The following is a 23,846-nucleotide window of genomic DNA, read 5'->3' on the forward strand; positions in this document are numbered from 1 at the left end:
AGGGGAAGGGGCCCTCAGAGGTCTGGTTTCTGGTAGAAATGGAGGAAGACAGAGCCTCTAAAAAGGCAAAAAACTTTATTCCAGAAGATAAACTGCTCATGAGCCTGAGCCTATTTCCAGCTCACCACTTTTTTTTTGAGATGGAGTCTCTCTGTGATCCAGGCTGGCATCAGTGGCACAATCCCAGCTCACTGCAACCTCCACTTCCCAAGTTCAAGCAATTCTCCTGCCTCAGCCTCTCAAGTATCTAGGATTACAGACACCCACCACCACACCCAGCTAATTTTTGCATTTTTTTTTTTTTTTTTTTTTTTTTTTTTTTTTTTTTTTTTTTTTTTTTTTTTTTGAGGCGGAGTCTCGCTCTGTCGCCCGGACTGGAGTGCAGTGGCCAGATCTCAGCTCACTGCAAGCTCCGCCTCCCGGGTTTACGCCATTCTCCTGCCTCAGCCTCCCGAGTAGCTGGGACTACAGGCGCCCGCCACCTCGCCCGGCTAGTTTTTGTATTTTTAGTAGAGACGGGGTTTCACCGTGTTAGCCAGGATGGTCTCGATCTCCTGACCTCGTGATCCGCCCGTCTCGGCCTCCCAAAGTGCTGGGATTACAGGCTTGAGCCACCGCGCCCGGCCTAATTTTTGCATTTTTAGTAGAGACGGGGTTTCACCATGTTGGCCAGGTTGGTCTCAAACTCCCGACCTCTAGTGATCCACCTGCCTCAACCTCACCACAGTGCTGGTGTTAAATATAGTGAACCCCAAGTTTCTCTTCAAAGAATCAGTAAGTCAGTATGTTCAGCTCTCTTATTCTTTGATTTTCCATTTTAAAGTTTAACTTCCTGGTTTTCTTTGCCCCCTTACTTCTAATTTCAGTAAACAACTTTTTCCACCAGTTCTATTCAGCAGTTCACATCTGTTCCCCTGGTCACTTGCTCCATCCTGACTCATCCCAGTCACCTGCTTTGACCTGAGTCACCCATGGTCACCTGCTCTGATGTTCCCTAATGGGAACACCTTTAGTTACCTCTTCCTAACAGTTCTACCCACAAAACTACTCACCTTGCCACTCTGGCTCATACCCCTGCTCTCTTTAAAATAGCCAATCTGAATTAGCTTAGACTGTGCAGTCCAACCCTAGCCATTAGGGGAACAACACAGCAGTAGGGACTACCTGGGTCAGGAATAAGAACCCCTTCCTCTCCCTTGTTGAAGTGTGCTCTCACCATTGTTCCAGCTGTGAGGAGCACCCTTTCTGCAGGAAGTAAAAATTGCCTTGCTGAGAAAATTAAATTTATGTTTGAGTGCTATTTCTTTGCGGCAGGCAGTGGGGAACAGCATTTCTAATACTGGTATTACAGGCATGAATCACTGTGCCTGGCCTCCAGCTCACCTTCTTATGCTCAGATTGTGTCTTCTCCTTCCCACCCTCAAGCTACAATGCAAAAAGTTTCTTCCAACCATCTCAGTCTTGGAAGGTACCAGGCTCTATTTTCTCTGGGTGTGTAAAGAAAATGCCTCTCCCATGTTAGCTAAGTGAGATGGGAGGAAGTGCAGCAAGATGCTGGCTAGTGCAAGGTCCCTGGGGTGGAAAGAATCATGATGGATGCAAGAACAGTCGAGAGGGCTGGTGTGGCACTGAAAGCAAAGAACTAGGGGCAAGAGATGAGGTCCAACCAGCAGGCAAGGTCACATAACAAAGGTGGTAAAAGGGCCTGGTCTTTATTTCAGCAGCCAAGAGAGACAGCCAGGAGGCTGGGGCTGTGGAGAGCTCAGAAGTAAGATGCCCCTTCAAGTCTGGGAATATGTGAGTGGAGGGCACCATCTTCTGAGCCAGGTTTCTTCCAAGCCCTTCCCTGCTCCTCCAAGTGCTTTCTGAGACCTGTTTCTCTTCCTCCTCTGGGGTCTAATGCAAGGGTCTGACTCACTAAGCAGGAGCACTCATGGGCAGGATGGGCGACTCTCAAAGGGACCTGGCAGAAGGAGTCAAGGTGGTCTCACCAGGCCGAGTCCAACGTGGGAATTCTAGGTCTTGGAATATTGGCCTCTGAGGTGATGACACCAGTTAGGAGCCACATCCCACCCAAAAATACTCCCTCGAAGAGGCTGGGAAGGCCCAAGGCCCCCACCTTGATGCTACAATGACAGAATCAGGATAACTTGGCAGCCCTAGGCAGCTCTTCCTTGAATGGAGACTTTTATTAGCATGAGGGACAGACAGAGAAGTCACTTGGAGTCTTACCCCTTGTAGACCCCAACCCAGCTGGGACTCCAGAAGGCCCCAGGGCTCTGCTCCAGAAAGAACGGTAGTGGCATCCCACCAGCTTCCTTCACTGTCCTTGGAGAGGTCTCCCCAGGGCTGAACTGGGAAGCACTTCCATGTCACTGTCCCATCCAAAGAGTGCAATTAGCAGGAGATATGGAGTCCAGAGGGTGAGAGGCTTACAAAAATGGGTCTGACCTCCGAGCCCCTCTCCCAAATTCCAGCCCCTCCATCCAAGCCTAGAAGCTCTGACCTAGTCCTATTTAAGTCCTCCTGGCCTGGGTATGTGTGGGGAGGTCCTGGCCCCAGCCCAGTCAGGATCAGTTCCAAAAAGAAGGCCACACCTGCTGCTTCCTCCAGGGAAAAACAAGTGCTCCCCAAGGCCAGCACCAGGCAGAAGCACATCCTGCCACCTGGGCTGCTGACCTTGGGCAGGATGGGGCCCAGGTTTTTGGCAAATAGGAAGGGTAGAGGGAAGGCCTGGCTTTCAGACCTGGGGCTAATCCCAGCTCCCCACAACCCTAGTTACTAATTCTACCATCCTGGGGCCCCTCTGTGCCTCCATTTCCTCTTCTATTCAATGGAATGATAATACTTTCCATGTAAGATTCTGGCAAGGGCTGGGTTAACCCAGAGGAGGAGCCCATAGTAGCCAAGAGCAGGGGCTGCAGAGGTGGTCTGCCTGGGTCCACCGTTCAGCTCCTCTGCTTCTGTGTGATCTCAGGCAAGTTATTCAGCCTCTCTGTGCCTCCCTTTTCTCACCTGTAAAAAGAAAGATAACAGTTTGTAGAGGACTACGTGTTCGCAAACCAGGCGTTCCCGATAAGTCCTGCTCTTGCAAACGAAGCAGGGCATTCCTTCCCTGCAAACAGGGAGGACAAAGGAGCCAGCTGCAAACAGCAGACCCTGGGGGCTTGTTTATGTGTAAACATCTTGAAAATCCAGAAAGTCAGGGGAAGGTCAGAAAAACAACAATGTGTCCTGTGACTTGGCAACATTCTACAAACGACTGTATAAAATAAAGCAGAGCGTGCCGTTCGGGGCGGCCACCATGTTTGTCTTGTCTTGTGTTGTCTTGTGTGTTCATTCCTTTGTTTAGGAAACACGCGGACCCCAAAAACAGTTGCCATGAAGAGTAAAGGAGAGGCCAGGCATGGTGGCTCAGATCTGTAATTGCAGCACTTTGGGAGGCTGAGGCAGGGGTATCTCAGGAGTTCAAGGCCAGCCTTGCCAACATAATGAGCCCCCATCTCTACTAAAAATACAAAAAAATTAGCTGAATGTAGTGGTGCACACCTGTAGTCCCAGCTACTCTAGAGGCTGAGATGGGAGAATTGCTTGAACCTGGGAAGTGGAGGTTGCAGTGAACCTATATTGCGCCACTGCACTCCAGCCTGGGCAACAGAGTGAGACTTTGTCTCAAAAACAAACAAACAAACAAACAAAAAGATTAAAGGAGAGAGTGGCTGCACTTTGGGAGGCCAAGGTGGGCTGATTGCCTGAGCTCAGGAGTTCAAGACCAGCCTGGGCAACACAGTGAAACCCAGTCTCTACTTAAATATGTTTTTTAAAAATTAGCTGGGCATGGTGGCATGCACCTGTAGTCCCAGGTACTCAGGAGGCTGAGGCAGGAGAATTGCTTGAACCTGAGAGGTGGAGGTTGCAGTGAGCCGAGATCTCCAATACACTACAGCGTAGGTGACAGAGCGAGACTCTCTTTCTCAAAAAAAAAAAAAAAAAAAAAAAAAAGGAGAGAGCACAGTGTCTGGTACATCCTAAGTGCTCCATGAGTGCCAGATATTGGTTATACTTCATGGAGGTGAGGTACACAGAGGTGTCAGGTCATGCGGACTCACTCCATCCTCCAGTTAACCCCGACTCCCTCCCCACCCACTTCCTGAGTTCTCTCTGCTGTCAGACTTTCCTCTCACATCTCCAGTTTCCCACCCAAAAGTCCAAACACTCAAAATTCCTTCTCATCTCCAACCCATAAAATCTGATTAGCTTCTTCACAATCAAGTATAAATGACTGATGGCCATTTGATTGACACTGGAGGGGCTGGCACATTTTTAGCCAAAGGTGTGATATGCTAATAGTGGACTCTCAGGCCACAAGCCAGTCTGAGGACAGGGAAAGTTTGAGAAGATCGCCCTTCCAGAACCCTTTGGTGATAACCTTTCTGGCAGGCCTGGTATCCCCAGAGTGAAAAGGGCTCCAGGTTCAAGACCCAGCTCTGCCCCTGATTGCTGTGTGACCTTCAGCAACTCGCTTGATCTATCTGGACCTCAGCCTCTTCATCTGCCTAATGGGATAATAATCTTTGTCCTGCCCTCCTCATGGGGCTGTTCAGAATTAAATGCATCTGAAAATGACCTGCATGTGTGTCTTGCACTGTGGTTGTTTGTTAATGTGTCTGTCAATCCTGCCTGCACAGGGAGCAGGTCCGTGTCTTTCTTGGGACTTCGTGTAGGACCAGTCATCCAGTCAGTGCTCAGTGAACCTGTTGCTTCCCTGTAGGATGTCTGGGAGGTGGGTGGAAGGCCTTCCTAGCAGGCACATACTGAAACGTAATCAATTCCTCCCATGCATACAGCTCACTCCCACATTCTCATCCATTCCCACCATGCCCCTCAGTGGCCTGGGGAGGCTAGAAATACCCCACTTGACAGATAAGGAAGCTGAGGCCAGGGGAGGTCAAGGCATTTGTCTGAGGTTATACAACCGGGACTGGTGAAGCTGGGAGTCACACACAAGCAATCACTGCAAAGTCTGTGCCCTTCCCACTCTAAGCTGTCATGCAATTTGCAGATATTTGAGTTGGTCCTAGGAGGAAGGCAGTTCAAGTCTCATGGGGATTTGGGGGCCTGCAAAAGGGGACAAAAATATAAGGGCAGCTTATGGGCTTCAGGTACAGATTGCATCAGTCTCAACTGTAAGTCATCAAATGATCACAACCACTCTATGTGGAGTTAGTATTAACATCATCCCTATCTTACAGATGGCAAAACTGATGTGCCAGCCTGGACCCAGATGGGAATGCAGGTGCAGGATGAGTGGGGGCCTGGCACACCCACTCCCTGTAGAGCCTGCATCCTGGCACCTCCCTGAGCCCCTGCGCACCACACCCAGGGGCAATCTCAGGAGACTCGGGGGCTCTTGCCCCTTTTGTGGACAGGACATTGAGGTAGGCAGGTGAAGGTTGGCTCACCTGCAGAGCAGGGATGGGCGGGGACTCCAGGCTGAGTCACATCCCCGCCCAGGGTGGAGACTAGGTTGGAGGGAAGGGGGAATGCTGTGCAGGAGGGGACTTAGAACCTGGGGGTCCCGGGGTTGGGCACGGTGGCTCACCCCTGTAATCCCAGCACTTTGGGAGGCTGAGGCAGGCAGATCACAGGTCAGGAGTTCAAGATCAGCCCGGCCAACATGGTGAAACTCCATCTCTACTAAAAATACAAAAATTAGCTGGGCGTGGTAGCACATGCCTGTAATCCCAGCTACTCTGGAGACTGAGGCAGGAGAATCGCTTGAACCTGGGACGTGGAGGTTGCAGTGAGCTGAGATCGCACCACTGCACTCCAGCCTGGGGAAAAGAGTGAAACTCAGTCTCAACAACAACAAAAGAACCTCGGGGGGTCCCTGACTCCTGGCCTGGAGGTGCACTCCTGTATGAACAGAGGAGTCAAGGCATTGGGCCTATCTAACACAGTCAGTAAGGTGGAGAGTAAGACTTGAACCCGGGATGTCCGATGCTGATGCTTGTGTCCTGACCACTACCTTGCAGCATCCTCACACCCACACCCCGTCCTGGCCTGGAAGGCAGGGGAACATCATCCGTCTAGGAGTGAAAGTTGCTTCCCTGTGGGATGTCTGGGAGGTGGGTGGAAGGCCTTCCCAGCAGGCGCAGCTGCCCACAGGATGAATATGTCCAGGGGGAGAGGAACCCCCTGTCCCAGGTTGTAGGCAGAAACCTGGAGGAGCTGAAGCTGGACTTTGAGGACGGCCCCTGACTCCATCCTGGGAGAGCCACCTCCCCTTCCTTCTGCCCCCTCCAGTCGCTTCTCTCCTTCCCTGCTCTCCCTCCTCCCTCTTTCCATCTCCCCCTTTCTGCCTGTGATTCCTTATGTGACTGGGGCAAGATCCTTCACCTCTGTCCTCCCTGAGCCTCAGTGGCTCACCTGGAAAATAGGGTGATGCCTGCAGGAGTATTTTAGGGTTACTTAATGAGATAAATTGGTAGACTGGTTTTCCCAGGTCAGCCAACCAGGGGCTCAGTGAATAGGAACAAATGCTGCTGCCATTCCCTTCTCCCCTAGTTCATCCTGGAGGCTCTACAATCTCTAAGTCCCCTCCTCCTGCACTGCATACCCCCTCCCATCCAACCCAGTCTCCACTGAGGCACTGAGACAGGATCTCAGTGCGGAGTCCCCACCTACCTGCGCTCCGCATGTGAGCCGATCTTCACTCACCTGCCTCAGTTTCCCGTCCACGAAAGGGGCGAGCGCCCCCATGTCTCCTGGGACTGTCCTTGGGTGCGATGCGGGGCTCCAGGGAGGTGCCAGGGTGTGGGCGCAGCGAGGAGCGGGTGTGTTAGGCCCCCGCCCATCCCGCGCCCGAGCCCCATCTGGCTGGGGCTGGCACCTCGAATCCACGTGATTTCTCGGCAGCAGCCGCCGGTTCCGTGCACTAGCTGGGCAGCTCTAGGCAGCTTCTACTTTCAGTTTCGCGCAGAGCGCGGAGCCCGGAGCGCAGAGAGTGAGTGCCGGGAGCTCTGACGGTAAGTGCCGGGCGTGCCGCGGGGCTGCGGCACCCGGGCTGGGGCGAGCAGAAGGGGGAGGTTCGGGGTTCGAATTCTGCACGGAGAGGGGTGGAGGGGATGTCAGAGGCCCTGGAGCGGGAGGTGCCGGTCGCCGGGTGGGTGGCCGATGGATGGCCGGGTGAGCGGACTGGGCGCCTGTAGCCGGGCAGCGCGCGCAGCCTGCGGCCCCGGGAGTTTGGAGGAAGAACTGCTGGCCCGCAGAGGATTGCAGATGAGGGTCGCCTGGATGGGGGGACACGGTAAGCGGCTGTGCTTCCCTCCCTGCTCAGCCCCTGTCACTTACCGGAGCCACCCACTCTCTCTTTTTCTTTCCAACTTTTCATTGATTTTAAAATGGTTAAGGAAGGAAGTTACACTGTTCTTTTTACGCAATTTAGACTTTTTAGCGTAAACAACTTTTTATTATGGAAAATTCCAAATGTATACAAGAGTAGAAGGAATAGAATTAAGTTGAGCCTTGTGCACCTGCGGGTTTTCATATAGTGAAGCACCACGTATCCACGCTCAGCTTGGAGAGTCACGACCCTAAGGCCACCTAGGTGGCCCAATCTCCACCGCTGGTTATTTTGAAACAAATGGCAGACAGCATAGCATCTCAACTGAGGTATTTCAGAATGAACTAAAATAGAAGGCATCTTTTAAAAACAAAACTACAATACCACCAGCATACTACAAACATTTTAATAGTTATTCCTTAATGTCAAATCTCCAGATTATTTCTAAGGAACATTTAACCTCACAAGTAATAGGTGAATACGTGGGTGTTGTTTTGTTACTTGCTTTCTACATTCCCATGTGGTTTTTGGTCACTATTCTCACCCAGAAAGCCAGGACCTGGAATTGGCTGGGGTGATCATTTGGGGAGGTTGGAAGAGGCTCCTACCTTCAGTGCCGTTTGCGTCCATTTTATAAGTTGGGGTTCTTACGTTTTCCTTTTTTAAAAGGTTGAAGTTTCTGCAGACCTAAAAAGCAGTTTGAAAACTGGCAGTTCCTAGCCTCTAAAACCTGGGGGGTAGCAGGAGGCAGAGAGGACCCGGGGCCAGATCCTGGAGCCTCATAGTCCCTTCAAATCACTTTCCGTTTCTCTAAGGGAGAAATAAACCTTGAAAAGCCATGGACTTTTCAGATGTATCTAGATGTATCTGATGCTTTCCAGATGTATCTAGACTCCCATCCAGCGTGCTTTCTGCAAACCTTACTGACCATAGCCCAGAATGGCCATCCATGATGCCCATCTCCCTTGTCTCCAGAAGCACAGTGCCAGGTGGACCTGCACCTGGTGTGGACGGTAGACAGACTGGGGCTCTCAACACCTGGTATTTGATGGATGACCATGAACTAACCATTCCATTTCTCAAAACTTTGGTTTCTCATCTGTAAAATGAACATACGCAGATCTATCCTACAATGTGTGTTTTGTGGATTGAATGAGATGACGCACGCACGCCCAGTGCCTTGATCAACCTTAAAGTGCTGCGCAAGTGTGAGGGGAGATGGATCCTTGAAGAAGAAAGATAAGCAGAGGGGAAAGTTCTTGGAAGAGTTTCACAATATGCTGAGCTTTATTCCTGGATCAGATATGGAGCTGTCTGGGTGTCCACAGGGCCGGGTCAGACTCCACAGACCCCAACACACATACCCTCTTCCCCTCTGAGGAAAGTTCAGCAAAACTTCTTTCGCTTGTTGTTGTTGTTCTTTTTTTTTCTTTGAGACGGAGTCTCGCTCTGTCACCCAGGCTGGAGTGCAGTGGCCGGATCTCAGCTCACTGCAAACTCCGCCTCCCGGGTTCACGCCATTCTCCTGCCTCAGCCTCCCGAGTAGCTGGGACTACAGGCGCCTGCCACCTCGCCCGGCTAGTTTTTTGTATTTTTTTAGCGGAGATGGGGTTTCACCGTGTTAGCCAGGATGGTCTCGATCTCCTGACCTCGTGATCCGCCCGTCTCGGCCTCCCAAAGTGCTGGGATTACAGGCTTGAGCCACCGCGCCCGGCCGTTGTTGGTGTTCTTTACTCCGTTTTTGTTTGTTTTTGTTTGTTTGCTTTTTGAGACAAAGTCTCACTCTGTTGCTCAGGCTGGAGTGCAGTGGCGCAATCTCGGCTCACTGCAACCTCCGCCTCCTGGGTTCAAGTGATTTTCCTGCCTCAGCCTCCAGAGTAGCTGGGATTATAGGCGCCCGCTACTACACCCAGATAATTTTGTATTTTTAGTAGAGATGGGGTTTCACTATGTTGGCCAGGCTGGTGTCGAACTTTCAACCTCAGATGATCCACCCACCTTGGCCTCCTGTGGGATTACAGGCGTGACCCACCTCGCCCAGCCTCTTTTTTTTTTTTTTTTTTTTTAAATAGAAATGAGGTCTCAAACTCCTGGTCTCAAGTGATCAGCCTGCCTCGGCCTCCCAAAGTGTTGAGATTATGGGCGTGAGCCACCACACTCAGCCATAACTTCTTAGCATGACTTTTCCCATTTGTTAAGAGTTCAACTATGCCTCCCCAGAAAAGATATGTTGAAGACCTAAGCCCCAGTGCCTCCTAACGTGACCTTATTTGGAAATAGGGCTGTTGCAGATATAACTGGTGAAGATGAGGTCATACTGGAGTAGGATGGGCCTTGAATCCAATAGGACCGGTGTCCTTATAAGAGAGGAGATGGGCACATGAAGACAGAGACATACGGGGATCAGACAGTCATGGACGGTGGAGGAAGAGTGCAGTGATGCATCTAGGAGCCAAAGGACACCTAGAATTGCCAGCAGTCAGCGGGAGCCAGGAGCAGCAAAGAAGGGTCCTCTCCTCTAGCCTTCAGAGGGAGCCTGGCCCTGACCGCACCTTGATCTCAGACTGACCTCCAGAAGTGCGAGAGAAGAAATCTCTGTTGTTTTAATGTACACAGCCTTGTGGCACTTTGTGACAGCAGATACAGCAGTACTGTGACAATACTAGGAAATGAATATACCATCTCAGCATCTCTGCTCTGTTTTCCATACAGAATTGGACTAAGGATCAGGCAAGCTAATGCAAGTCCAAACACTATAAAAACTTTGGAGGCAATCTAAGGATGTGAGCCAGATTTGTTTGCCAGATCTTTTTATATTTTATTTATTTATTATTATTATTATTATTATTTTTAGTGAGAGGGAGTCTCACTCTGTTGCCCAGGCTGGAGTGCAGTGGTATGATCTCGGCTCTCTGCAACCTCCACCTCCCAGGTTCAAGAGATTCTCCTGCCTCAGCCTCCTGAGTATCTGGGATTACATGCACGTGCCACCATGCCCAGCTAATTTTTGTATTTTTAGTAGAGACGGGGTTTCACCATGTTGGCCAGGCTGGTCTTAAACTCCTGACCTCAGGTGATCCACCTGCCTTGGCCTCCCAAAATGCTAGGATTATGGGCATGAGCCACCACGCCCAGCCCGTATATTCATATTTTAATGGACTTATACATGAAAATGGTATCTCACTTTTAAAAATAAATGATATGTTATTATGTGTTAAAGGAAAATTAAATCTTATGACATATTTTTTAATTTTTTTAATTTTTCATAGCTAATACATTTATATAGTTTCTAAAAATGTAAAACGTTTGGAAAGATATATAATGAAAAATAAGTCTCCTTCCATCTCCTCTCTCCCAGCCACCCAACTGCCCTCCCCGAAGTCAGTGTTATCAGGTTGTTGTGCCTCCTTCCAAAGATAGTCTAAGTGGGTTTTTGCAAACATGGATACATACATATATACATACATATACACATACATAGACACACACACGTGTACTTTTCCCTTCTCACAAATGGTAGTATACTATATGTAGTGTTCTCTAATTTGGGTTCTTTTTTTTTTTTAACTTAGTGCAATTTGGAAATCTTTCTACATCAAAATTTTAAAATCTGCCTTTTCCCTCTTTCTTTTTAACAGCTGCATAGCATTTCACTCTATGACGGCTCTGTAGTTGATCCAACAGTTGTAGAACACTTAGGTTATTTCCTCTCTTTTGCTGTTTCAACAGTGCTGTAATGAATATCCTTGGTCAAGCATCATTTTTCATATGTGGGAGTGAATCTTTAAGAAAGCCAGGAGTGGATTTGCAAAGCCAAGGGGAATATACAGTTTGAACTTGGATAAATGTGGCAAATTATCCCCCCTTAAATGCTGTACTAATTTTTGCTCCCACCAGCTGGAGTGGGGAGGGGCCAGATTTCCATATTTGCAAATCTGGGAGATAAAAAATGGTGTGTTTTCTCTGCCTCTTATTATGAATGAGTTTGAACATCTTTTCAAATATTTTAGAGTCACCTATAGCTCCTTTTCCATAAACTGTCAGTTCGTATCCTTCGCCCACCTTTTTATTGGTTTTTGATCTTTTTCCTGTTGAGTTGTAAAAGCACTTTTCATGTTAAGGGAATTTGCTCTTTGTCTATAATATGGTTATACTGTCATTTAAAATGGTGGCATAGTTGCTTATAGAATGTCTGAACCATATCCATCATTGTTAGATATTTATATTCAGTCTAATTTTCTTGTATTGTACATGGGATATTTTCCGTAAAAAAAAAAAAAAAAAGGAAAATATGACATTTTAATTCTTCCAATAGCTCTCACCATAATGGTGAAGGAAAGGAAATATATTTGGGAAAATACTTCGATAGGATTTGGGGTGGCTGGAACCTGTGTACAAAATGGCCAACAGGGACCGAGACATGTTGGGTGGGAACAGAGTGCTTTGCATGGTGTATGTGTGTGGGGTGTAGGTGCTGTATTTGCTCCTGAAAGAAAAGGGGGTGGAGGGAGGGGAGAAGAAAGGAAAGAGAGAAGGTGGAGGGAGGTTAGCCACATAGGGAGATGACTCCCAGAAACTACTTAGGAGTAGGATGGCAAAAGGGCATTTTCGATGAGTCCAGGAATGCCCTCTGCTCCGTGTGAGTCGGGTACCAGCACTGCAGACACTGGCTCTGGCTCCACACTTGCTGTCATGAATGCATTCAGCTTCTCCGCTGAGCTTCCACACCATACCAGGCCCTGCTCTAGGCACTGGGCCACAGCTGGGAACACAACCAAGTCCCTGCCTTATGGAGCTGATATGGCAGTAGAAACAGACAAACAAGTAAACAAAGATGTGTATGTCATACAAGGTCAGGTGGAAGTGACTGCAGTGAAGAAGGCAAGGCAGGCAAGGGTGGAGCATGCTGGATAGAGAGGCAGACGTGGCCTTCTCGTAGGGATGTTGGGACATTTGAGAGAGAACTTGAAGGGAATGTGGCAGGGAACCCTGGGCCATGATGTCTGGAGGAAGAGGGAACTAGTCAGAGGGGATGGCAAGAAACAAAAAAGTGGGGAGAAGAAGAAAGCAGAGAAGAGGAGGACAGAAGGGAGAGGAGGAGAAAATGCTGTTTAAAGTCTGCTTTTGTGCTCCCAGATGCTCACTGTGAATGACATTTTTGCAATTTTTGCGATTTTGTTTTGTAATTTAATAACGGGCTAGGCTGGGTGTAGTGGCTCATGCCTGTAATTCCAGCACTTTGGGAGGCTGAGACGAGCAGATCACTTGAGGTCTGCAGTTTGAGACCAGCCTGGCCAACATGGAGAAGCCCTGTCTCTACTAAAAATACAAAAATAGCCAGGCGTGGTGGCACGCGCCTGTAATCTCAGCTACTCTGGAGGCTGAGGCAGGAGAATCGCTTGAACCCGAGAGGTAGAGGTTGTGGTGAGTTGAGATCGTGCCATGCTCTCCAGCCTGGGTTACAGAGGGAGACTTGGTCTCAAAAAAAAAGGGGGGGGGGGCTTGAATTAGAGCAGGAGCCCTCAGCTAGAGGAGTACCCACCCACCTCCCCCCTAGGAATCGCAGAGCTCCCAGGGGAGGCCATAGCCTCCTGTAGGTCGTGGCATTGCAGGTGGGTTGGTGTCCTGGCTGGCTGTTTCTGTCTCAAGAAAGGGAAGACCGCTTCCGCCGACATCCAGGTGTAAGCAACGCCGTGGTGAACATCCTCGTAGCTAGAGCTTTACTCACATTCTGGATTGCTTCTTTAGGCTCAATCCTCAAAGTGTACTCCTAAAGGGATATGTGAACTTTTATTTTTAAAATCTTTGAAACCGTGTTGTCAAATTTATCTCCTAAAAGATAGTGCCAATCTAGAGAGCCTGCCGACCCCTGGAAGCTTCCTGATCCCCTAGTACCTATCCCTTGTGGGTGGGATGGATCCTGTACCATCGCCAAACCCTCAAGAACCCTTTGTCCTGCTGGGTCCCTTCTGTCCCTCCTGGTGAAATGGAAGCAGCATGAACGCCTTGGGAAGCTGGTGCTTTGAGGCATTCAGATCTTACCATGGCATCATGTTTGAAGAGAGAAATAGCTTGCTGTTTTGTGTGTCTCTCAATAGTCTTATTCACTGAGTTCTTGAAGGTGTGCTGTGTGTTTCTGGGCTGCAGAATCCTTATATTGAAATGGACAGGTCAGTGTTTTCCTGAGAAAGACCTATCTAGTAGGAGTTCACAAGAGGATTTTAGGAGGTATGTGGAGAGGGCATCCAATTCCATTGAATCACAAAGTGACAAAGTTGTTCCCTTTTCAGTTCTCTTTCATTCTTCTGGACTAGCCAAAGAGAAAGCCTCAGTCAAGTGCTAACGCATCTGTAAACCTCTCACATTCTTGATATTTTCAGCAAGGGGAGGCCAGGGCTCCAGTCAGAGCCCTGGGTCTGCAGCAATACCCAGCTACAGTTCAACAGCATCATGGTATTTTTTGTTTTCCTTGACTTTCTTTCTTTTTTTTTTTCTAGACAAGGTCTTACTCTGTCACCCAGGCTGGGGTGCACTGGTTGCACCACTCCATGCACAGTTTCCTGCAGTCTCTATTTCCCAGGTTCAATCAATCCTCCTGCCTCAGCCTCCCAAGTAGATGGGACTACAGGTGTGCACCACCACACCTGGCTAATTGTTTTTTGTTTTTATTTTTGATAGAGATGAGGTCTCATTATGTTTCCCAGGCTGATCTCAAACTCGTGAGCTCAAGCAATTTTCCTGCCTTAGCCTCCCAAAGTGCTGGGGTTATAGGTGTGAGCCACCGTGCCCCACCCTTGGGTTTCTTTTCGATGTTACCTTCCATTCATGGTAAGTGGTACTTCAAAAAATAAAGTTAACAGTGACATGGTTTCTAGAAAAACTTTAAGGAAATAGTGTTCTGGCTTTCAGATAAGGCAAAAAAAAAAAAAATCTTCAAACATGAAAAAAGAGTTTTGGAAATTATACACGTACCCCTAGAGGGTGAGATTGTGGGGGAAATTTCATAATGTATGTTTCTACAATGTTTAGGACTTTCCAAATGAGTACAGGTTATGTTTGTAAACAGGAAAAATAATAGACATGTTAAAATGATAAGTTAGTTTTAAAAGACGACCACTTGATGAAGGCAGTATTATATTTCGGTTAGGAAATGGCCTCTGGAATCAGCATAGATTTTATTGTTTTATTTTTATTTTTATTTTTTGAGACAGTGTCTCACTCTGTTGCCCACACTGGATGCAGTAGTGTGATCACAGCTCACTGCAACCTCAACTTCCTGGGCTCAGGTGATCCTTCTGCCTCAGCCTCTCAAGTAGCTGGGACTGTCAGTGCACACCACTATGCCAGGCTAATTTTTTTGTATTTTTTGTAAAGACAGGTTTTCACCATGTTGTCCTGGCTGGTCTCGAACTCCCAGGTTCAATCGATCTGCCTGTCTCGGCCTCCCAAAGTGTTGGAATTACAGGTGTGAGCCACTGCGTCTGGCCAGCATAGATTTTAAATCCACCTTTTGTTGCTTGACTTCTTGGAGCCTGTTTCTTCATCTATGAAATTCAGGAAATGTGCCTGGAAATGTTGCTTGAGATTCTAATGAGGAGATGCAGGTGGAATACTGCAGCCTGATGCCCAGCCTATGTCAGGAACTCAGTACATAAGAGCCAATGAGCATTGGCTGCAGACTGGACATGTCCCCTCCTTGTGCTGTAGTATTAATAAGAGCCAATGAGCATTGGCTGCAGGCTGGACATGTCCCCTCCTTGTGCTGTAGTATTAATGTCTGCAACCCTCATAGTGATCCTGTGAAGTAAATGTAAAATCATCACCCAGATGAGGAAAACAGTGGCACAGACAGGTTAAGAAAACTGTCCAAGGTTGCACAGCTGTCAAATGTTGAAATAAGGATTTAAACCCAACACTCCTGACCCCAGAAGCTTTTTTTTTTTCAAAAATTATTTTATTTTATTTTATTTCGAGATGGGGGTCTTTCTCAGTCACCCAAGCTGGAGTGTAGTCGCATGATCATGGCTTACTGCAGCCTCAACCTCCCAGGCTCAAGTGATCCTCCTACCTCTGTCCCCCAACCCACAGTTGCTTGGGGTCACAGGCACACAACACCATGCCCGGCTAATTTTTGTACTTTTTGTAGAGACGGGGTTTCGCCATGTTGCCCAGGCTGGTCTCAAACTCCTGGGCTCAAGTGATCCTTCTGCCTCAGCCTCCCAAAGTGCTGGAATCACAGGTGTCAGCCACTATCCCCAGCATTAGAGGCTCTTTTAACAGTTCCACGATTCCCTGTGAGATGGGCTGCATAGAAAGCATTAGTCCTGCTTGCCATACACACAAACCATGGCCCGAAGTGAGCAGGGATTTGTCTGGATATCACCCTCTAAGTCAGCTGGGGCGGCGAGACCCAAAACCAAGGCTCCAGCCCTCTAGCCCTGCCAATCTTTCTTCTATCCCTATTTTAGGGGTTTGGCAATGTCTGCCAGGATAGGAGGGAGCAGTTCAGATGATCCAGTCTGGAGGCAAAATTCTTCTAAATTCAAAGGGCCCAGCCTTGGGTCACTGTTGTCATTTTTTTTTAACTTTTAAAAAATGTATTCATTTTAAGCCACACAAGTAAGACATGACTCAGTTTTCCTTGCAGAAAGTCAAGCTTTTTATACATAAGGCTGAAATCTATTTTACTCACTGCTTCCAGCCCCATGCTTGTCCCCTCTCCTGCAGTAACCCCTACTTGACATGTTTCCAGAACTTTATCTAAACCTTCACATAATAAAAATAATTCTTACATAGGGCTTACTAACTTCCAAGCACTACTTTAAGGGCTTTACATAGTTAAACCCCACAGGAACTCTGTGAGATAGGTGCTGCTCTCATCCCCATTTTACAGATGAGAACATTGAGGCCCAGAGAGGCTACGTAACTTGCCTGGTGTCACCTAGCCTGCAATTGGTGGAAAGGTCAGTACCAAATCTAGGCAGCCTTGCTCTGAAATTCATGCTCTTAGCCTCTAAGTTATAAAACATGCCATTATTGACCTGTGGGAAGAAACAGTATTGCTGTTTGTTGATGTGTATTTTGGGACAAGTGATACCATTTTGTGCATATCATTATACAATGTGTCTTGTTTATTCCATGATACATCTTGAGGATACAGCCCTGTCAACAAAAAATGAGTCCCTTTCATGCACGTAATCCCACAGCGTGGTTACACCAAACTTTATTATGGCTATCTAGGGTGTTTAAAGACCGCTGCTGGAATTTCTTTATCCAAGACTCTGTGTGTCTTAGCCCATTGGGGCTACTGTAACAAAGTGCCAGAGACTGGCTGGTTTCTAAACAATAGAAATGTATTTCTCACAGTTCTGGAGACTAAAGTCCAAGATCAGGGTGTCAGAATGGTCAGGTTCTGGCGAGAGCCCTCTTTGGGGTTGCAGATGGCAAACTTTTCATTGTATTCTCACATGGTGCAAAGGGGGCAAAGGGGGCTAGAACATTCTCTGGGTCTCTTTTATAAGGACATCGAATCCATTCACTATGGCTCCACCCTCATGACCTAATTACCTCCCCAAGACCCCAGCTCCTAATACCCTCATATTAGGGGTTAGAATTTCAACGTGTGAATTTTGGGGGAGCACAGATATTCAGTCCATCACATTGTGTATTCTGGGCCTCATGGCTGTCTACTTTGCTTTCTGCTGAGCAGTTTAGTGGTAAGGTCAAAGGGTGGAAGCGCAGTAAGATTTAGAAGTCATTGCTGATTTGCCCTGCAAGATGGGCAAACCACTTCCCGGGGTGCAGCTCTGAACCCTGGATCCAGGCCTTCTCTCCTTTATGTCTCGAGTTTACTTTGTCCCCTGCCTTAGTTACCAAACCAAAACAAGATTCCTCTGGGACATTCCTGCCAGGCCCCATGGCAAGGTTGGAGCTGAGGAGGGGATTTCTAAACCTCAGTTTTATTTTCACTTTGGCCGTGGCAAGCCCTGGCAGAGCCACAGAGTTGGGGCACGAGGTACCAAGAAATAGCTCTGAATCTGAGGCAGGTGCTCTGCTCCAGGAAGGGGATAGAGCTAAGTTTTGGTTATGGGGAGACATCCTCAAGGTCTCCATCTAAATATGGTCAACTTGGTGGCCTTCCTGTCCCCAGGGCTTTTGGGGCTCTCAGAGGACAAGAATCACTCAGCTCTGGTTTGCTGGAGAATCAGAGTGCCAGGAGGGAGGTAGCGAGGAGCCTGTCTCTCCCCGCTGGGAGTGGAGAGCTGGGTGTCACAGATGTTGGCACATGGGGAAACCCCCTAGGAGCTTCCAAAAGTGCCAGTGCCTGCGTTCTACCTCCTGGGATGGTGCTGTGATGGGTCTGGAGTGTGGCCCATTGGGATTTTTAAAAGGCCCTCCTCCCAGGTGATACCGATGTGCAGACAAGCATGGGAACCACTGGCCTGGAAGCCCTAGGGAGAGGCCTCTGGGGCCCGGGACATGCAGGCAGGAGCCTTCTCCTAGCAGCCTTGCCAGCCACCAACCCCTTTTCTGTAGGTGCTAGACCCAAACTGCCAGGGCTGAGCGGGAGAAGCAAGGCCACCAGCTGGCCACCTGATGTCCCAGCCAGGCTCAGGCTGGCAATAGGGCACCCCAGTCCTGGAGGAGGGTGCATCTGGAAACCTTGGGGGCTCCTTGGTGGAAAGTTCAAGCCTTTAACATAGGAAGGTGACTGGGGAGAAGGAGGCAGTTTAAAGACTAGTGATATGGGCTAGGACCCAGATTTCTGGGTTTCCAATGACCAGAAGAAGATGGCCTTGTTGGACTGGGGACAGGGACCACAAGCATGAATTTGAGCGCAGGCTCGGGAACACCTCCAGGGCCGCCAGGCAGGGAGACACTTCTTCAACTCCTGGCTCTTCGACTCCAGCTGGTGACCTAGGCAGTTCCCTTCCCCCCCGTGAGCCTCAATTTCCTCACGCATAAAGGATTGTGACTGTGCATTTTAAGTCCTTTAGGGCCCTATCTTTGTGAGGGACAACAGAGACGATGGTTTTTTTTTTTTTTGAGACAGAGTCCCGCTGTGTCGCCCAGGCTGGAGTGCAGTGGCATGATCTCTGCTCACTGCAAGTTCCGCCTCCCAGGTTCATGCCATTCTCCTGCCTCAGCCTCACTAAGTAGCTGGGACTACAGGCTCCCGCCACCACACCTGGCTAGTTTTTTGTATTTTTAGTAGAGACAGGGTTTCACTGTGTTACCCAGGATGGTCTCCATCTCCTGACCTTGTGATGCGCCCGCCTGGGCCTCCCAAAGTGCTGGGATTACAGGCGTGAGCCACCGGGCCCGGCCAAGATGACTGTTTTCAAAGGCAATAGTCACCCCTGCATCGTCGCTGACTCACAGAAATGGATATGCCCTATAAGGACATCTCTGGCCTGCCCTGCCGGCATTTGTGGGTGGGGGAGGAAATGGCCTCTAACCTTTCCTGAAGGCACTTCCCAAGGGACCCCTGAAAGGAGGGTGACGCCTCTCAGGAAGAGACCAGTGGCCCTGCTCTTAGTTTTGTTTCCTCTGCTTTAAATGCCAGCAAGGCCTTTCCCTCCCAGGGCCTCAGTTTCCCCATCTTTACAATGCGCCCAGCATAGACCCCATCTCCAGAGCTCTTTCTGCTCTGCCACTCTGTGCATCCAGGCTCAGGTGTTCTCTGAAGCCCTGACATCATCAGCCATTCCCCAGGGCGAAGGCAGAGGCGCTGGGTTCTCTCTGTTCCCCTGGTAGGGCTTGGTGTAGGATTCAGGGAGGATTGGAGGGCCTCTGTGGCCTCAGGTCCTCCCCAGGGTCCCCAGGCCCTGACCTGTCCACCTGGACCTAAAGAATCAACAACAACAGCACTTTCTGTTTCTTTAAGGTTATTTCTGTCCAAATGTCTGTAGTCATGACTGGGATGCCTGGCTATTACCCCACAAACTGCATCCTTTCTGATCTGCACAGATGAGAAAACTGAGGTCCTGTTTCTCTTCCACCCCAAGGCCTAATGGGGCCTCCTCCTTAATCTACTCTTTGAGAGGCAGGAACAGGATGGAAAGCAAAGGAACAGCAGCCAGAAGTCTGTGGCTCCACTCCTGTCCTCTCTGCATCCCTCACTTCTTTCCTCACACCAGGAGCCAGGGGCTGGAGAGACCAAAGAAGCGACAGCAATGACAGCCACACTAGTGGTCATCAGAGCTTGGGTGGATTGAAGCTTTTTTTTTTAATTTTTAATTTTTAATTTTTGTGGGTACATAGTAGGTGTATATATTTATGGGTTACGTGAGGTATTTTGATACAGGCGTGCAATGTGTAATCACATCAGGGTAAATGAGGTTTCCATCACCTTGAGCATTTATGCCTTGTGTTGCAAACAATTCCATTATACTGTTTGTTATTTTTAAATGTACAGTTAAATTATTACTGACTATAGTTACCGTCTTGTGCTATCAAATACTAGGTTTTATTCATTCTAACTATTTTTTGTACCCACTAACCATCCCCACCTCCCCCACCCTGGCCTCCTGCTACACTTCCCATCCTCTGGTAACCGTCCTTCTACTCTCTATCACCATGACTTAAATTGTTTTGATTTTTAGATCCCACAAATAAGTGAGAACAAGTGACATGGGTCTTTCTGTACCTGGCTTACTTCACTTAACATAATGACCTCCAGTACCATCCATGTCCTTGCAAATGATGGGATCTCATTCTTTTTGATGGCTGAATAGTACTCCATTCTGTATGTGTGACACATTTTCTTTCATTCTTTTTTTTTTTTTTTTGAGATGGACTCTTGCTCTGTCACCCAGGCTAGAGTGCAGTGGCATGATCTTGGCTCACTGCAACCTCCACCTCCCGGGTTCAAGCAATTCTCCTGCCTCAGCCTCCCAAGTAGCTGGGATTACAGGCATGCCCTACCATGCCCTGTTAATTTTTGTACTTTTAGTAGAGGAGGGGTTTTGCCATGTTAGCCAGGCTGGTCTCCAATGCCTGACCTCAGGTGATCCACCTGCCTCGGCCTCCCACAGTGCTGGAATTACAGGTGTGAGCTGCTGCGCCCACCTGCCACATTTTCTTTGTTCATTCATCTGTTGATAGACACTTAGGTTAATTCCAAATCTTGCCTATTGTAAACAGTGCTGTCATAAACATAGGAGTGCAGATATCTCTTTGAGATACTGATTTCTTTCTTTTGGGTATATACCTAGCACTGGAACTGCTGGATCATATGATAACTCTATTTTTAGTTTAGTTTTTTTTTTTTTTTTTTTTTTTTTGAGACAGAGTCTCGCTCTGTTGGCCAGACTGGAGTGCAGTGGCATGATCTCAGTTCACTGCAACCTCCGCCTCCCAGGTTCAAGCGATTCTCCTGCCTCAGCCTCCCGAGTAGCTGGGACTACAGGTGCCCACCACACCTGGCTAATTTTTGTATTTTTAGTAGAGACGGGGTTTCACCATGTTGGCCAGGATGGTCTCAATCTCTTGACCTCGTGATCCACCCGCCTCGGCCTCCCAGAGTGCTAGGATTACAGGCGTGAGCCACTGTACCCGGGCCTATTTTTAGTTTTTTGAGAAACCTCCGAACTGTCCCGTAGTGGCTGTACTAATTTACATTCCCACCAGTGTGTGTGGGCTCCCTTTTCTCCACATAGATTGAGGTTTTGTTGTTGTTGTTTGTTTGTCTGTTTGGAGATGAAGTCTCGCTCTGTCGCCTGGACTGGAGAGCAGTGGTGTGATCTCGGCTCACTGCTGCCTCTGTCTCTCGGGTTCAAGCTATTCTCGCACCTCGCCTGGGATTACAGGTGCCTGCCACCGTGCCTGGCTAATTTTTTTTTAATTTTTAGTAGAGACGAGGTCTCGTCATGTTGGCCAGGCTGGTCTCAAACTCCTGACCTCAGGTGATCTGCCTGTCTCAGCCTTCCAAAGTGCTGGGATTACAGGCATGAGCCACTGTGCCCAGCCTGGATTGAGTTTGTATCATGTGCCAGGTTCCATGTCAGGGATTCCACATGCCCCATCCCACAACCACCTTGCCAGGTGGGCATTATGATGACCCCCCCGTAGCAGACACTGTCAAAGCTCCCTCAACCCCATCTCTGCCCGGGTGCTCCCCATTCACTGTGGGTGACACCTGCATCCTTCTCCCGGGGTCGCCTTTGCCTGGTGGGCATTGCCTTGCTCAGAGGTGCCTAGGCAGTCATGCCTCCCTCCCCCACCCACTGGGCCTGCAGTGACATGAGGTGTGGCCACCCAGGCCTCTTGCACCTGTGCAGGACGGACCTCTTCTATCATCACGCTCCAGTTCTCCCGTGTGGCAGGCTGAAGCGAGACTTCTGAAACCATATCTTTGCTTAGATGCCTCTGCTACGCTGTCTTTCTTCCACCACCCCCTTAATAAACAACTTCCACAGGAATCCCCTTGGGCTCTGCTTCTAGGGACCTGACCTAGAAGATCCTCATTTTACAGATGAGGACACTGAGGTATGAAGAGGCTGCATAACCTACCAGGGTCACACAGCTTTGGTGTGGAATAGGGACTCAAATCCAGGGCCCTGATACAGAGGCATTTGCCCTCACCAAGATTCAGGCCCTGAGAGAAGCTGACGGGCCTAGAGAACGGCAAGACTTGAGATAGCAGAGGAAGGAGACAGGGTAAGGAATGGAGCCTCATGTTGAAGTCTGGTCTGGAAGGAGAAGTCTGCAAGGTGGGAAAAAGAGGAAGTGGACGTGAGGTAGGGAAGCAGGATGTGCAAGGCAGGGAGTCGTGAAAGAGAATGCCGGCGGGTGGTGATCAGCATCTCATGGGCAGCTCAGCAGGTGCACGAGAGGCCCAGGAGGGCCAGGGACTGAATGGTGAAGTGGCATTTGTTTATTTATCCTTTGTTTTTGTTTTTTGTTGCTTAAATTGAAACCGACTCTCACAATGTTGCCCAGGCTAACATTGGCAACTAATGTCTGCTTACTCCTGGCCTCAAACGATCCTCCTGCCTCTGCTTCCAAAAGTGTTGGGATTACAGGCATGAGCCAATGTTTATTCATCCTGAGCCTTCCCTGGGCTCCTGATATGTAGCTGCTTTGTGGTGGTCACAGCACCATGGTGTGACTTTATCCTGGAGGCAGTGGGAAGCTGATAGCAGGTTCAGACAGGCATGAGGCCAGACCAGAGCTGAGTTTTAAAGATAACGCCAGCCAGAGGCATGCGTGCATGTGCACATGTGGGTACGTGTATGTGTGTGCACGTGCATGTGTGTATGAGTGTGGACTACAGATGGGACAGCTTTCTGAGCAAAGGGAACAGCCAAGACAAAGGCCTGGGGGCTGCAGGGAGAGAACAGGGTTTGATCTCTCCACTCCCTCCTCTAAACTCTGTGTCAATAGCATTTTCCGGATAGCAGGAAGGATTCCCAAAGAGCACAGCAGTGAGGGCAGTTGGAGGAAGGCGTCTGCTGGGACACTGAAACCAGGGTGGGGCAAACTCCCTTCGCAGCTCCTCAGACTCAGAGCCCCCACAAAGCTTCCAGGTGCACCCCAGCCCTTTTCCCTCTCTCTGGACTGGGATGGCATGATCCTAGGACTGCGACTCCACGTGTCTGAATTCCCTTTACTGACTGTGTGACCCTGGCCATTTTCCCCCCACCTTTCTCTCAGCGCCCCATTGGATTAGTCTGCCTCAGGGGCGCACTGGGGATTCTTAGAGGTAACACTTTGAACTGAAAGCCAGGGGTCCTGGTGCCAAAATGCAAATGTGAGGGCTTGAAAGTTTGTCGGGTTTTATTTCCTCTGTTCCGTTTGCAGCAGCTCCTGTTTCTTGTTTTCTATAGAACAGTAAAAAACTTTATGCATTTGAATATCGTGAACCTCATAATTAATATGCAATATAAAAACTACTAGCTATGCATGGATAAATCAATTGAAGCACAGTGGCTAGGCGTGTCTTTCTCATTCTTTGATGGCTACCTCAAATCAAATCAATATGAACTTGGAGTCAGGCACAGGGGCTCATGCCTGTACTTTGGGAGGCCAAGGCAGGAGGATCACTTGAGTGCAGGAGTTTGAGACTAGCTTGGGCAACATAGCCGGACCTTGTCTTAGTATTTAAAAAAGAAAGAAATAAATAAAAAGTGAACTTGGGAGTGATGAATGACAACTCGTATAGCTGAAGTAATAAATATATTCAACTTTTACAACTTAATTTTGATTAGATAACACATGCATACGGTATAACATTCTAGGCCAGGTGCAGTGGCTCACATCTGTAATCCCAGCACTTTGGGAGGCCAAAGTGGGCAGATTATTTGAGCCCAGGAGTTGAGGTCTAGCTTGGGCAACATGGTGAAACCCCGTCTCTGCAAAAACCACGAAAAAATTAGCTGGGTGTGGTGGTGTGCACTTACTTATACCAGCTACTCAGGAAGCTGAGGTGGGGGAATCATATGAGCCCAGGAGGTGGAGACTGCAGTGAGCCATGACCACACCAAATGCACTCCAGCCT

At 48.8% G+C, this 23,846-nt stretch overlaps 1 protein-coding gene and 1 pseudogene across 4 annotated transcripts in view; one reads left to right on the forward strand and one right to left on the reverse strand.

Moving 5' to 3' along the window:
• Positions 1 to 6,906: 6,906 nt before the first annotated feature.
• NLRC5 (NLR family CARD domain containing 5) overlaps positions 6,907 to 23,846 on the forward strand; it is a 93,893-nt gene continuing 76,953 nt past the window's right edge. For 3 of the 4 annotated variants that reach the window (XM_030925096.1, XM_010365463.2, XM_030925098.1), the window contains exon 1: positions 6,907 to 7,028. The gene's annotated coding sequence lies outside the window, so the exon portion shown is untranslated. Of the gene's footprint in view, positions 7,029 to 7,163; positions 7,310 to 23,846 lie in introns of those variants that run through there. The other variant, XM_030925097.1, reaches the window with a different exon arrangement.
• LOC104664079 overlaps positions 6,952 to 23,846 on the reverse strand; it is a 32,637-nt pseudogene continuing 15,742 nt past the window's right edge.

This window comes from Rhinopithecus roxellana, chromosome 20 (genome assembly GCF_007565055.1).
Source record: "Rhinopithecus roxellana isolate Shanxi Qingling chromosome 20, ASM756505v1, whole genome shotgun sequence".
Taxonomy (NCBI): domain Eukaryota; kingdom Metazoa; phylum Chordata; class Mammalia; order Primates; family Cercopithecidae; genus Rhinopithecus; species Rhinopithecus roxellana.